We start from the raw sequence: 12,886 nt of genomic DNA on the forward strand, positions 1-12,886 counted from the left end.
AGGTTAAGCCCCAGTATGAAAATCCCTATCACTGCACAACACAGTTTTCCATAAACTATAATGCTAAACCTTTAAGCTCATTAATCTATCTCCTAGAGGGGATGGAACTAATTGCCAATGCAGCCAGAGATAGTGACAATCATCCATTTTAACAGCTTGTGGGAAAGATCATTAATTCACATTTTCCCAAATTTAGTGTAATGTAGTGGGGTTTTTTTTCAGATTTGCTAGTTTCCCATGGCAGTAGTGTTACCTGGAGGGGACATGAGGGAAGCTTTATGGCAGGTGATGTAGCAGTAAATGAGAAAGGTACGAAAACACTGGTCGCCTATTAATCATCATGTTGTTTATCATGAAATAGCTGAACATTAATAGAAAAACTGCCCCCCCCCCTCCAAAATATCATTAACAATAGGTCTTAAGGTGGAGTGGTAATGACTAAACGAAGAATGATATTAAAACACATTCTGATGTGCAACACAAATGATAATGGTGTGTAGCTTCAAGCTGAAGACTTACTTCTGAGTATTTCTTTACTTAACTAGGCACTGTCCATTGCATCGTTATTTAACTATATTGTTCAGGGGGGCACATTTTCAGCCCATTTAGCCTACTTACCCAATAAGCATCACTATGTAAGAGTAACTCAAAATGCTCAGCTGACATGTTGGCAAGTAATTTACAAAGCAGTATGTGTGGAAGACTGGATGTTGATCTGATAAAGTTAATTATAGACATAACTGTGTCCATAGTATTTTCAACATACCACTGAGTCACGCACATGGCAAACTCTGGGGGATGAGGCATGCGGTCCTCCCTCGTGCGATACAAGCATCGATACACGCGCGGGAAATACAGATATTTTTAGTTAAAAAGATAAGGCGCTGTAAAAAGCTTTCCCTGCCAGTTTCCCTCCCCAGTATTACTACTTCATGGCTCCTCGTGGTGGCACTTATCATATGAATGAGGGGAACTTGAACGGAAGTTAATTGGCCAAAGAACAGGAAGTTTACAGTTGTATAATGGTGAACAGCAATGTGAAGAAAATCAGGATAGCACTGGCCACAAAGACTCAGAACATCCTGATCTGAGTCTCCTCAGAAAGTAGAGCAGACTCTGGCCCTTCTCATAGAGATCAGAGTTAATCGTCTTTCAACTAGAGGCACATAGCAAAGTTTGAGCATGACCAAGTTATGATCAGACCTACCAAGAGGAGGGAGGGAGAAAGAGCTTATGCATCTTTAATGAAATCATACTGCAATTCTAGTGCTATTTCCTGTCTGTTTGTACAGATCACATACTGGGTAAAGTTGGGCAGGTTTTTCGACATGGTAACAACCAAAGTCACAGTTATGGGGGCACTGGGGTGTTGAGTTTGGAGTCAAGCTTAAGTAGAAAGAACGCATATAATGTAGGGCTGCTCAAAAAAATCATAATCATGATTATTTTGATTGATATTGTATTGTATTGTATTGTATATGGTTTAGTTGATAGGGACAGATACAGTTCATGTGGGTTGTACAACAATCCAACAGAAAGCATCATAGCATTTATAGCCTTAGCTAATTTCCAATGCGTCTCTAGAGGGGCCTTTAAAATAACATACAAAAAACCTGTTTTTTTAAAAAACATCATATCCATTCATCCAACCCTCCACTCAACCATCTATCCATCAATGCATAAACAATATCTTCCTATCCATTCATCCATCCATCCATAAAATATATTAAATAACATGATAACATATTGGCCTATCTTTCCCTGAATCTTGGCCTAGAAATTAACTAACATGGTGCAGGTAAGGCAAGGCAAGGCAAGTTTATTTGTATAGCACAATTCAGACACAAGGCAACTCAAAGTGCTTTACAGGCACACACAAATTACATTAAAAGACAAACATTTCATTTAAAAGACATTAAAAATTGCATTATAAAAAAAAAAAAAAAAACTCAGAGTAATAATGCAGTTCAAAGACTTGAATTGCTTCAGTTAAAAGCAGTGGCAAAAAGAAATGTTTTAAGTCTTGATTTAAAAGAGGTGAGTGTTGGAGCAGACCTGCAATTTTCAGGGAGTTTGTTCCAAATATGTGGCGCATAGTAACTGAAAGCTGCTTCTCCATGTTTACTTCTGACTCTGGGGACTGAAAGCAGACCGGTACCTGACGATCTCAGAGGTCTGGATGGTTCATAACGCGGCAGCAGATCAGAAATGTATTTTGGCCCGAAACCATTCAATGCTTTATAAACCAACAACAGGACTTTGAAATCTATTCTTTGATAGACAGGAAGCCAGTGTAAAGATCTAAGAACTGGAGTGATGTGATCTACTTTTTTGGTTCTTGTTAGGACTCGAGCAGCAGCGTTCATGCACGTACACACATGCACGTACACACATTCACGCACACACACACACACACACACACACACACACACACACACACTCTTAAAATACACCCACATTTCCCTATATGTGGCTACATACTTGATTGTCTTTTAGGAATTCCTTCATTTTGCTCCTGAACCGCCTATGACTGTGAATGGCCTTTAGCTCGGTTGGCAGACTATTCCATATATTAACTCCCTTAATAAGGAATGATGACTGGCCGAAGGAGGTTTTACGGTGAGGTACCCTACAGTTCCCTGCAGCGGCTCTTCTCGTTGACCGCCCTACAGCCTGCATCGGTTGAACCAGCTCACAGAGAACCTGAGGGGCTTGACCATGGAAGCATTTGTAAATTAAGTTAATGTTGGATGAGGCTATATAATTATCAAAGCTGAGCATGTTCAGGTCCCGCAGAACATCACAGTGATGAGATCTCAACGGCCTCTTGCCCAAGATCTTTAGTGCATGATTATAGAGTCTCTCCAGAGGTTTGATTACCGAAAGACTGGCCTGCGACCATGCAGTTACACAATAGCCGAGGTGTGAGAAGATCATTGAGTGTAAATATATGTTGGCTGCTTCAAATGTAAAGCAATCTCTAATTAGTCTGAAGGTAAATAAGTTCAGTCTAACTATGTTGCTGATTTTCTTAATGTGCTTATCAAATTTGAGATGTGCATCCAACATCAGACCTAAATATTTTACTTCTGTGACCTGGTTAATTGGTTGATTATTGATGTTAATATTTAAAGCAATTGGTGTGGGGCGCCTCCCAGAGGAAAAGCAAATTGACACTGTTTTATTAACGTTAAAGCCCCTGTACAGACTGTTCATTTAGTGTTGATTTTGGCGGCCCCGCTGGACGAAAGCGGTAGTGTTTTGCCGGAATGAAGACTGCATTTCCCATGAGCTCTAGCGCCCACTGTCGTGAAGACGTTTGTCTGGCCGGCGCGTGTAGATTTGTTTTGGAAACGTCGGAAAGACGACGGGACTTGCTTTGAAAACTTTTTTTTTAATTTTTTTTAGCAGCTATCTGCAGCATGCATATGGACGAGGTAATGTGTCTATTTGTATTTCTACTTAATATAATATGCCGCCGGTGAAACAAAGTAATGCTGCTGTTGCGCTGCAATTTCCCAGCTATATATTACCCATGGTGCTACAGAGCTAGCGTTACAGCAAAGTCACAGTGATTGTGATGGATGTTTTGTTCTAAGTAAGAAACTGAATCATTTATAATGACAGAGGATATTACCGATGCATCGTTGCAGGTCGGCTGGGCTGAGGCATACACACAGCTGAAATGGATGGTGATCTAAGAAGTTTGTTGTCGTTTTCACGAGTGTAGTATCAAGAGCTAATCTAGTGGTAACGTTAGCCAGCTTTGTTGTAACAACATAAATTCATGTATTGCTGTAAACTACGTCCCGCATTACATTTCATAAATGAAATAAAATTTACAAACCTGTCTAGGAGGAATCGGGCAAATTCTGGATCCGACCCTCCCTTCAAGCCTGGCAACTCTCTCCATCTCTGGAAGAAATCGCCAATGTTTATCCGTGTTTTAGCCCTAGCTCGATCGGATTCCCTCTTGGCCTCTCGTCGGTCTTCGGTTCGAATTATTTTTCTTTTCTTTGTCTCATTATCAGCCATGACAACAGTTTTAGCTCGGTTAGCACTGGCTAGCGTAGCAACAAAACAGCTATGCATTATCCTGACTGTCGTCAGTTCTGGTCTGACTGCCATAAATCGTTTCGTCAGTGGTCCGACCCGACCAAGGCCTTTCAGAGGTATAGAATTAGACTACTTAGAAAAAGCGTATCTTCACGCTGATGGGCTCATTTGCTGTTGTAGATAACAAAGACACATCAGCAGAAACCAGAGACTTTTTGATATCCAGTTAAAAACTCCGTACAGGGGCTTTAAGCACTAGACAAGACCTGTCAAGCCAAAGAGCTACAGCCTCCAGATGTTCATTTAACTTGTGGCAGACTGCAGCAGCTGTTTTACCATGGGCATAAATAACAGCATCGTCCGCATACATTTGAAAATCAGCCCCTTGGCATGAATCAGGGAGGTCATTGATAAACATACTGAAGAGTATCGGTCCTAACACGACCCCTGTGGAATTCCAGTTTTTATTTTTAAAAATTTTGATTTTGCATTGTTAATGGCAACACATTGTTCACGGTTTGAAAGGTATGATTTAAACCAAGCCACTGTTTTTTCTGCAAAATTATAATTGTCAAGTTTCGATATTAGTATGCTGTGGTTCACAGTGTCGAATGCTTTTTTAAGATCTAAAAACACTTTAAGATTTAATTTGTTCCAAGAGGAAACAATTTGCGCTCTCTGTTGAGTATTCTGCCCTGAATGCAAATTGCAATGGATGGAAATGTGTGTTGCTTTCTAGATGTTCCATTAATTGTGTTGCAACCGCCTTCTCCAAAATCTTAGATAGGGCAGGCAGGATGCTGATTGGCCGGTAATTGTTCAATTGGTCCGTTGCTCCAGATTTAAATATAGGAGTAACCCTTGCTTGTTTCCAGGCTTCCGGAAATGTCCCACTTACTATAGAGTTTATCAAGTGGGTTAGCGGTTCGGCCAGTGCATTGGCATGTGTTTTTACAAAGGCTATATCTAAATTGAAAAGATCTTTTGAATGATTGGTTTTAAGTTTTTTTATTATCTCTACTACTTGGTTCTTGGATATTTGTTGGAGCTCTAACATTTGGCCTTTCTTTTCAGCTATGGTTGGGCCTGACCAGACACTTGTCTTAAAAGTTCTGGCTATGTCCTCAACTGACCCAACAAAATAGTCATTAAGTGTCTGCGCAATTGTTCCACTGTCTGTGAGAGTTTGATCTTCAGTTTTAAGTTCCTGCACTATGCTTTGAGCTTTCTGCGGTTTTATTAAGCTTTTAATTTGTTTCCAAATAAAAGAGCTGTTGCCCTTAGCCTCCGTTAAAAGTGTAATGTAATAAGTTGCTTTAGCTGCAAGTAGTACTTTAGTGACTCTGTTACGGAGCCCCTTGTATAGGGCTTGGGCTGTGTTTGTACGATTCTTTAGATAAGCCTTGAGCGCAAAATCTCATTGTTTCATTAGTTGTCTAATAGATGAATTAACCCACGGAAGGGAATTTTTCCTTTTAGATTTTTTAGCCGTTTTGGGGAACTTTAAGATCATTTTATTAATGGCATTCATTAGTTCACTGCAGCATGTGTTCGGGTCAGTACTTTGCAGAACATCGTTACATGTTACCTCGCTTAGTTCGCGTTCCAAAATTGGTAGTTCTTGCTTCGGTATTATGAGTTTATCTGCGTTCGGTTGGCCTAGTCTATAACTGACAAAGCGTTTCGTGGTTAATTTCCTAGCTGCCAAGATCATATTATGATCTGATAAGCCCATTATGAGGTTAAACGTTTTTATTAAGCGTTCAGTCCTGTTTGTGAATATTAGATCTATCTGGGACTGGGTTGATCTAGTGATTCTCGTTGGCCCTTTAATTACTTGATTGAGATCATGTTTAGACATAGCACTTTTCGGTTTACTTCTGGCTTTTTTATCTGCCCAGTTAATGTTGAAATCACCGAATATCATCACCTCTGCTTTGTGAGAGATCGCTTTAAGCAGTTTCTCTAACTTTTCGTAGAATCTACTATCAAATGTGGGCGGGTTATATAGGACTAGAATGCGGAAGTGCATCTCCGGGGATAGATAAACATTTAATCCAAGGCACTCAATAGAAACATCACAGTCAAACTCAATTTTAGTGCATCTGAAAGAGTCCCTAATATATACAACCAATCCACCCCCTCTACCAATGTTCCTATCTTTTCTAAAACAGTTGTACCCGGGCACGTCAACAATTGAGGTTTGCACCTTGCCGTGAAGCCAGCTTTCGCTAAGGCACAAGAAATCCAGGTTTGAGTCCAGTAATAATGATTTAATTTCATCACATTTAGGGAGAAGGCTTCTAATATTTAGGTGCCCCCCAAATATACCCTTAGGTTTAACAGCAGGGTCCCATATAACTTTAGCATGATAAACTGTTTGAAAAATATTGGTCTGTTTGAGAGTCGGTTTGTTATACTTGGTGCAGTTTTGATGCGTCCCCCAGACGGGTCCGGCCTGCCTGGAGCTGTGAATCGTGTGTATACGGTTGCCTCCGCACTGCTCCCCCAGTAGCGACCAGTTGGCGTCCCCCGGTCACACGTCGCCTCCGGCTCTCGAACCGACACCCCCCAATGCAAGACAGTCCGATTCTGGCTGGAAAGTCAGGGTTCCTGACGCGAGGTCAGGTGCCATAATGGAGCAGTTCGTAACTCTCCCTGCGGTCTGGTTCTCGCTTGCAGAGTGCGTCTCTGCGGAGTGCAAAGTGTGCCTGCAGCTGAGACTCGGCGTTCCCTGTAGGGTTTCGCTGGGGCCTGGATTCAGTTGAATATTGCCGGCTAGCAATATCAGCAGGGTGTGAATTATGGCTGTTTTTATCCAGGCACGTTTATTGTTCCGAGTGTGTTTTGCGTTCTTCGGACCTGACGTGCATGTTCGTGCCTGGCCATTTTTGAGTATGCAGGAAAAAATGACATGGCTACCAAAGCCAACCGTGTGTAGGCTAGGGTTCAGTTGAAGCAGTAGATCCGCGTTTCTGCTTAAGGTGAGCGAGCATTGTCCTTTTTGTCAACGGTACCAGCATCAGCAATGTGCATGTGAGTAGTATTGGTAGGTTATCTTGACATTTGCTCGTGGGCAATTTCAGATGATGCCGGTGTTGTTTGCCAGAGATTAGTCCATACCTCTTAAAACTACTCACTCTGGGTCAAGGCGGCGGGTTGTTTATCTTACAAACGCGTAAAACATTGAGAAGTAGAAGCAGAACTTTCAGCGCGGAGCCCAACAAACCACGCTTACCAGTGTCTGTCTCTGCCACCTGCAACGCAGCTACCTGCGCCATGTTGATAAGTCAGTCATCCTAATCACAATTATTGAAGACGATTATTCATTGATTTGAGAACAAGCTTATTGAACTTTGAACTCTAGTATTTCTTTTAACAAAAAAACAAGAAAAATGCAAATAAATAAGAGAAAAATATATCAATAAAATGAATTGAATAATATGTAAAAATAGAAAATAAACACTATCCCGTTGCAGCTCGATCATTGCACAGGTCCATTGTGGTGGCAAAATATAATGCTGTTGACACTTCTCTTGTAACTTTTCCGAGACATTCGTCATAAAGGGCAGGCAGCGCAATTCTGCTGAAATGGTGACGTGATGGTAACACATACCGCTTGTCCAATGTGTTAATCAGTTTATTGAACCCTGGGTCGTTAACGTTGTTGATAGGGCACATGTCTTTGGCAATCATGTATGTGACGGCATCTGTTATTTCTTTATGCCTGTGGGAGCTGGTTGGATATGCGGTGGCATTGTAACGTGTGTCCTTAATTTAGGACTGAGTGGGGGTGGCAGGAGTTGAGGAGCTTTTCATTTTTGAGTGTTTTTGTTCCACTGTGTGTGGACTTTAAATGGTTAAATTGGTCGTGTTCCCTTGAGGTGCAGACACGGTGGTGTAACATATCTTGCGCAATATCTTGGTTTGTTCCGAGTCAGACTCCTCTTAATCGAAGTGTTTCCACACGACAGAATTCGCTTTACCTTTCTTCCCGACCAAAGGCTGCATTTTTGCCATCTTCTACCGTCTTCTTCTACACGTTTTTTTCAAAACACACACTGGCAATATGCGTGGCTGAAAGCGAACATTTTCAGGCGGGGGCTGAGCGGAGTGCACAGGTGGAGATGGAAGGGTTCGTTGCATTTACCACACAAGACACGGCATGCAGCAGAATGATCATTTATTATGATGATCTTGTTTTCATGATCAAGGGAAGCCAAAATCGAAATCAAAATTTAAATTCAATTAAACACCCAGCCCTAATATAATGTTTTTTTTTTTTAATAAAACTTGTGTTGAAGTGGAAAATCCTCTTAAAGCAAAGTCTAGACCTGATCTAAGTGATTTTCCTGGTTATTTTCCTGGTTATGAATTTAGGCCACATATGCATGCACTTAGCATAAGCTTTATGACCATTGTCATAGGAATATTCAGTTAAAGGTTGGAAAAATGCGCAGACTTACAGCCATCATTTTGGTCCACACCACTTCAATTAATCTTTTGATATTGAATTCCTACTCAACTTAAACCATCCTGTTTGTGTATTTTTCTCATTTGTTTTGAAACCCTTGTTAATTATTTCTTCATTTCTTTTGCCCTCTACACTCATATGTCTGTAAAACACAAATATGTAATTTGCATTGAACTAATCTGTCACCAATAAACCCAATCACGATAAAAGGTATGAGGAACTAATTGCCAAACAATTCCTTTTCAATATCAGCCACTGTTCTATCTTTCTGCTCCACCTTATTCACAATGTGTTCACTCAAGATAGCACGACTGCCAGTGAATAGCATGATGTTATATACTACAATACAGTGGATAGCGGTGTGGTTTTTTAGTCGCTAAACCGGAAGTTAGCCGACTGGGTCGGCGGAAGTCTTTAGTGTGCATGCTCTAGGGCACCCCAGCTGGACAACCACCACCACAATTAAAGTCCGATTCTGTGGGAAACACTGCAAACCCTCTAACAGCATCAGAAATCCCCCACATCAGGCTGCAAATGTCAAGTGGACTTTCAGCATGCTGCTCTGTTTCTAATTTATTTCAATGTCATTAACTTAAATGCCAGACTGTAAAATGTACAGTACGTTTGCATATTTTTGTGCCCTTGTGTGTCATCAGTCCACTGATCCAACGTTTAGTTCACCTTCATCCTGTTAGGTGCTTCTTGTCTTCCAATGTGTAGTGTTCTGAACTTTAAAAAAAAAAAAATGTCATTATTGTCAAGGAATGTATTTGAATAAATTAATAGTATCACATCCTGTTTCTGGTACTGCCCAGCATGTAGTCCAATCTACTGTTGCTCATCGTCCTCCTCTGTGAGTGAGAGACGGTTAGATTAATGGAAAACAGAAAAAAAAAATACTCAAGAAGATTTCAGACATCCCGGAAAGACGAGTCCTCATTACTTAAAGAAAGTTTTAAAGGGAATGGGCATGCATTTTGTAAAACCTGAGATAGACGAGTTGGATAGATTTGTGGTTTTTGGTTTGGTTTTGTTAGTTTTAATAAATTAGGGTTAGTAATAGGTTTTTGGTCTATTTCTCATTGACAATGTTGAAAATGAGTGTTCATAAAGTCTGCAGTTTGTGCTAGTGTCGATGAAATGATGGCCTTAATAGCTACAGAGAGAGAGACATATCAAAGTGTAATGAGTATCAAACTAAACAGAGGCATCATTTAAACCTTTGTGTCACATACTCTGTTGTATGATTGACACAGAGGTCTGTAGGTGTGAAGGACAACTAAGATTAACAGTCCCTCTCTCTTTCACCTCTCACTGGTTTACTCAGATTGACTGTCCATCTTCCTCTCGTCCCACCATCCCTTTCTGTGTGTATTTTCTTATATGCTCTTGTCATTATTCCTCTCTTTCTTTGCCCTCCTCTCTTCACGTCCAGCTTAGGTGGATTAATCCACCAAGGCCTGGATGGTTTAATTTCTTTTTTGCTTTCTATTGTCCTTCTCCTTCTTTTTTATCGTTTGCTTTTACTTTCTGTCAGAAGACTCTTCCTCCAACCTCTGGCTGGTAGAGAAGAATTACCAGTCTTTTTCTCTTCATGCTCATCATCCCAGGACAATCACTGGTCATTCATATAGACATGAAAGCTTTTGCATATATCAAAGCCAAAACATATAATTCTCCTTAAAATATAAAATTGAACTGTCCTCTCTCAGTAGACTAATCCCTACTTTCTCTCTTTGAGTAGCTTTCTTGCTACTTGACTCCACCTCTGCCTAGGTGCAGCTAATGGGCGTTTGCTTCTTAGCATACAGAAGATCAAGAATAGCCTCAAAATTCAGAGAAAGTGCAAGTCGCAAAAGAAAATGTCATACAAAGAGCAATGTAATTGAAGACCAACTATAGAGAAAGTAGCAGCAGTGTTCAATTTACAAAGTTAATTATTTACCTCTTCAGTCAAGTCATAGTCAATGTGCAGCAAGTCAACTGAACATGTCTCAATGATCAACACTACAAATCAGAATATATTTAGAATAATGTTGCCATGATAAATTAATGGTTAATGACTTTACATGGAATAGTTTTTTAGAGAACATTCATGGGCCCAGGGAAAGTTTATCCCAGGACGCTGGAAAGGAGGCTTCGACCAAATGTCCAATCTGGATTCAGGAGGAACAATATGGATTCCAACCTGGGGTCATGGGAGTTTGCCCATCCAGTCTTCATTTGTTTTTTGGACTTAACTACAGAGTGTCTCATAGGAACTAATGTGGGGGGTACTGCAGGAGTATAAGGTTATGGGGCCATTGCTACGAGCTATCAGTACCACAGAGGTTCCCCCTGGTGGACTGAAAGCACTGCTGGGGAAAGGAACGTCTGGAATACCCTACTGAGCGTGCTGCCACTGCGACCTTGCAAATGAGGAAGGATGGATGGATGGATGGATGGAAGTGTCATCCCTAGCAAGGGATAATTACATGTTTTTTATATTAATGCTTATAAATTGTATAATGTAATGGATTACCTGTCTAATGTCAGTTTCAGTAGACTGTCAATTCAGATAATTATCTGAGTAGGTGATTTTAGAATAATTTAAAAAGTTGAATCCAAGCACATATTAATTAACACGGCTCAAACTCTCGGCACAGAATGTGATGGACCGACGATCCAGTAGAAGTCCACATGTGAGGGTGATGGTTTGTCTCCCCAAGGCAGGAAAAGTTCCATGTGTATGAAGGAACAGTACCAGCAGGGAGCAACAATTACAATAAACTCCATGTTAGCAGGAGGTTGGTAATGGTTGTGCACTTTATTCATAGGAACTTCACCCAGGTGACCACAGTTTGAGTCCTTTGTTAGTGACACAGCCAAGTACTGACTGTTTTTCAGGAAGTAGTTAATTTAAATGAAACCATTATCTTTTCCTAAATGTAACCAAGTCCTTTTGGTGCCTTCATTTGGAAAATGTAACTGGACATAGTGGCCCTCATTTATCAATCTTGCGTGAAAACGGGTGCAGATCTGAGTGCAGAATTGGTCTTACGACAGGACATACGTGTGATTTATGAAACGTTCGTATCTGACCAATCCCAGCGTACAAATGATCGGGTCTTGATCAATGCCGCGGCTGAATTCGATCGTCATTAACATGTTACGCCTTGGTTCGGAGGCCTCGCCCACTGAGGTCGGACATGGAGATAAGAAACACTGACAAGAAGAGAAACTTTTCCAAGATAGAGATTGGCATCCTGGCAGCGCCGGCACATCAAAGGCACTCCGTTCACTAATGCAATGTTGTGCAAAACTGAACAGGCCAAAATGATATCTCACACTTTCTCGGGGGTATACAGCAGCGTTCCCCCTGCTGGTCCGAGACAGAGCCACCTGCCCTTCAGCAACCCGAAGCAGCTCCACTGTGACCCGTGTGCGTGTGTGCGCACTGTTGAATCTGCGCTCCTGCTCTGTAGCAGGGTTTGCCAGCGGGGTTATTAGGTATTCTTTTAATTAGTTGTCATGTTAAGCTATTTAGCCTATCATATGTTATTTTTCAAAAAAGTGGTATCAGTAAAAATGTGGGCTATTTTTTTAATTAAATTTTGTTTTATTCGCTTTAAGAATCCGTTTTTTCTGTTCTAAATATGTGACTGCTTATGCTTAATGACAGCTATGGTTTGTTTAATAATTATTTTCAGACTCAGCCAGATTTTGCTGTGCTGCACCGCAAATCCACAGACTCAGATTTGCGTACACGAGCTCAGACCTGACGTGAGATCTGATCGTAGCTTCCGTTCACATCCAAATTGATAAATGTCGAAGCTTGCGTGTAAATGGTCGTACGCATGGTTTTCTGCCGTACGTCAGTTGATAAATGAGGGCCAGTGTGTTTCTTTTTCATAAGTTGACAACAGAGGAGACCGTGGTTTCATGGGTAGGTAGGGCCAAATCCCAGTCAGCAGCACATTCACTGCTGGGTCTATTACACAGTTTGGTGTAATACCGGGTTGACTAATTACACTTAACATTGAGTTTGTGTTGCATTCCTAGAAAATTCAATGACAATAAAACCATTATAATTGTTGGTGTACTAGTGCTCCATAAGGATGTCCACTACTATTTGTTTCTGTTATGTCAAAGCAGTTATCTCATCTTAATGCAGAAACACATTATTTTACAGTCTGTGTGTCAATATCAGCTATCTTATGAATAAAATAATAAATAATGAATAAAATCACAGGCAAAACAGTAGTCCCATATGTGTTTGCCCTGTGATGTGTGTGTGTGTGTGTGTGTGTGCGTGTGTGTGTGTGTGTGTGTGTGTGTGTGCGCGTGTACTGCTGTGTGTGCATTTGTGTGAAAACC

The 12,886-nt window shown here is 40.9% G+C and overlaps 1 protein-coding gene across 1 annotated transcript in view; it reads right to left on the reverse strand.

Moving 5' to 3' along the window:
• Window positions 1-12,886, reverse strand: part of LOC115588090 (teneurin-3) — a 742,469-nt gene that overhangs the window by 649,641 nt on the left and 79,942 nt on the right. The gene's annotated exons all lie outside the window — the stretch shown is intronic.

This window comes from Sparus aurata, chromosome 1, assembly GCF_900880675.1.
Source record: "Sparus aurata chromosome 1, fSpaAur1.1, whole genome shotgun sequence".
Classification (NCBI taxonomy): domain Eukaryota; kingdom Metazoa; phylum Chordata; class Actinopteri; order Spariformes; family Sparidae; genus Sparus; species Sparus aurata.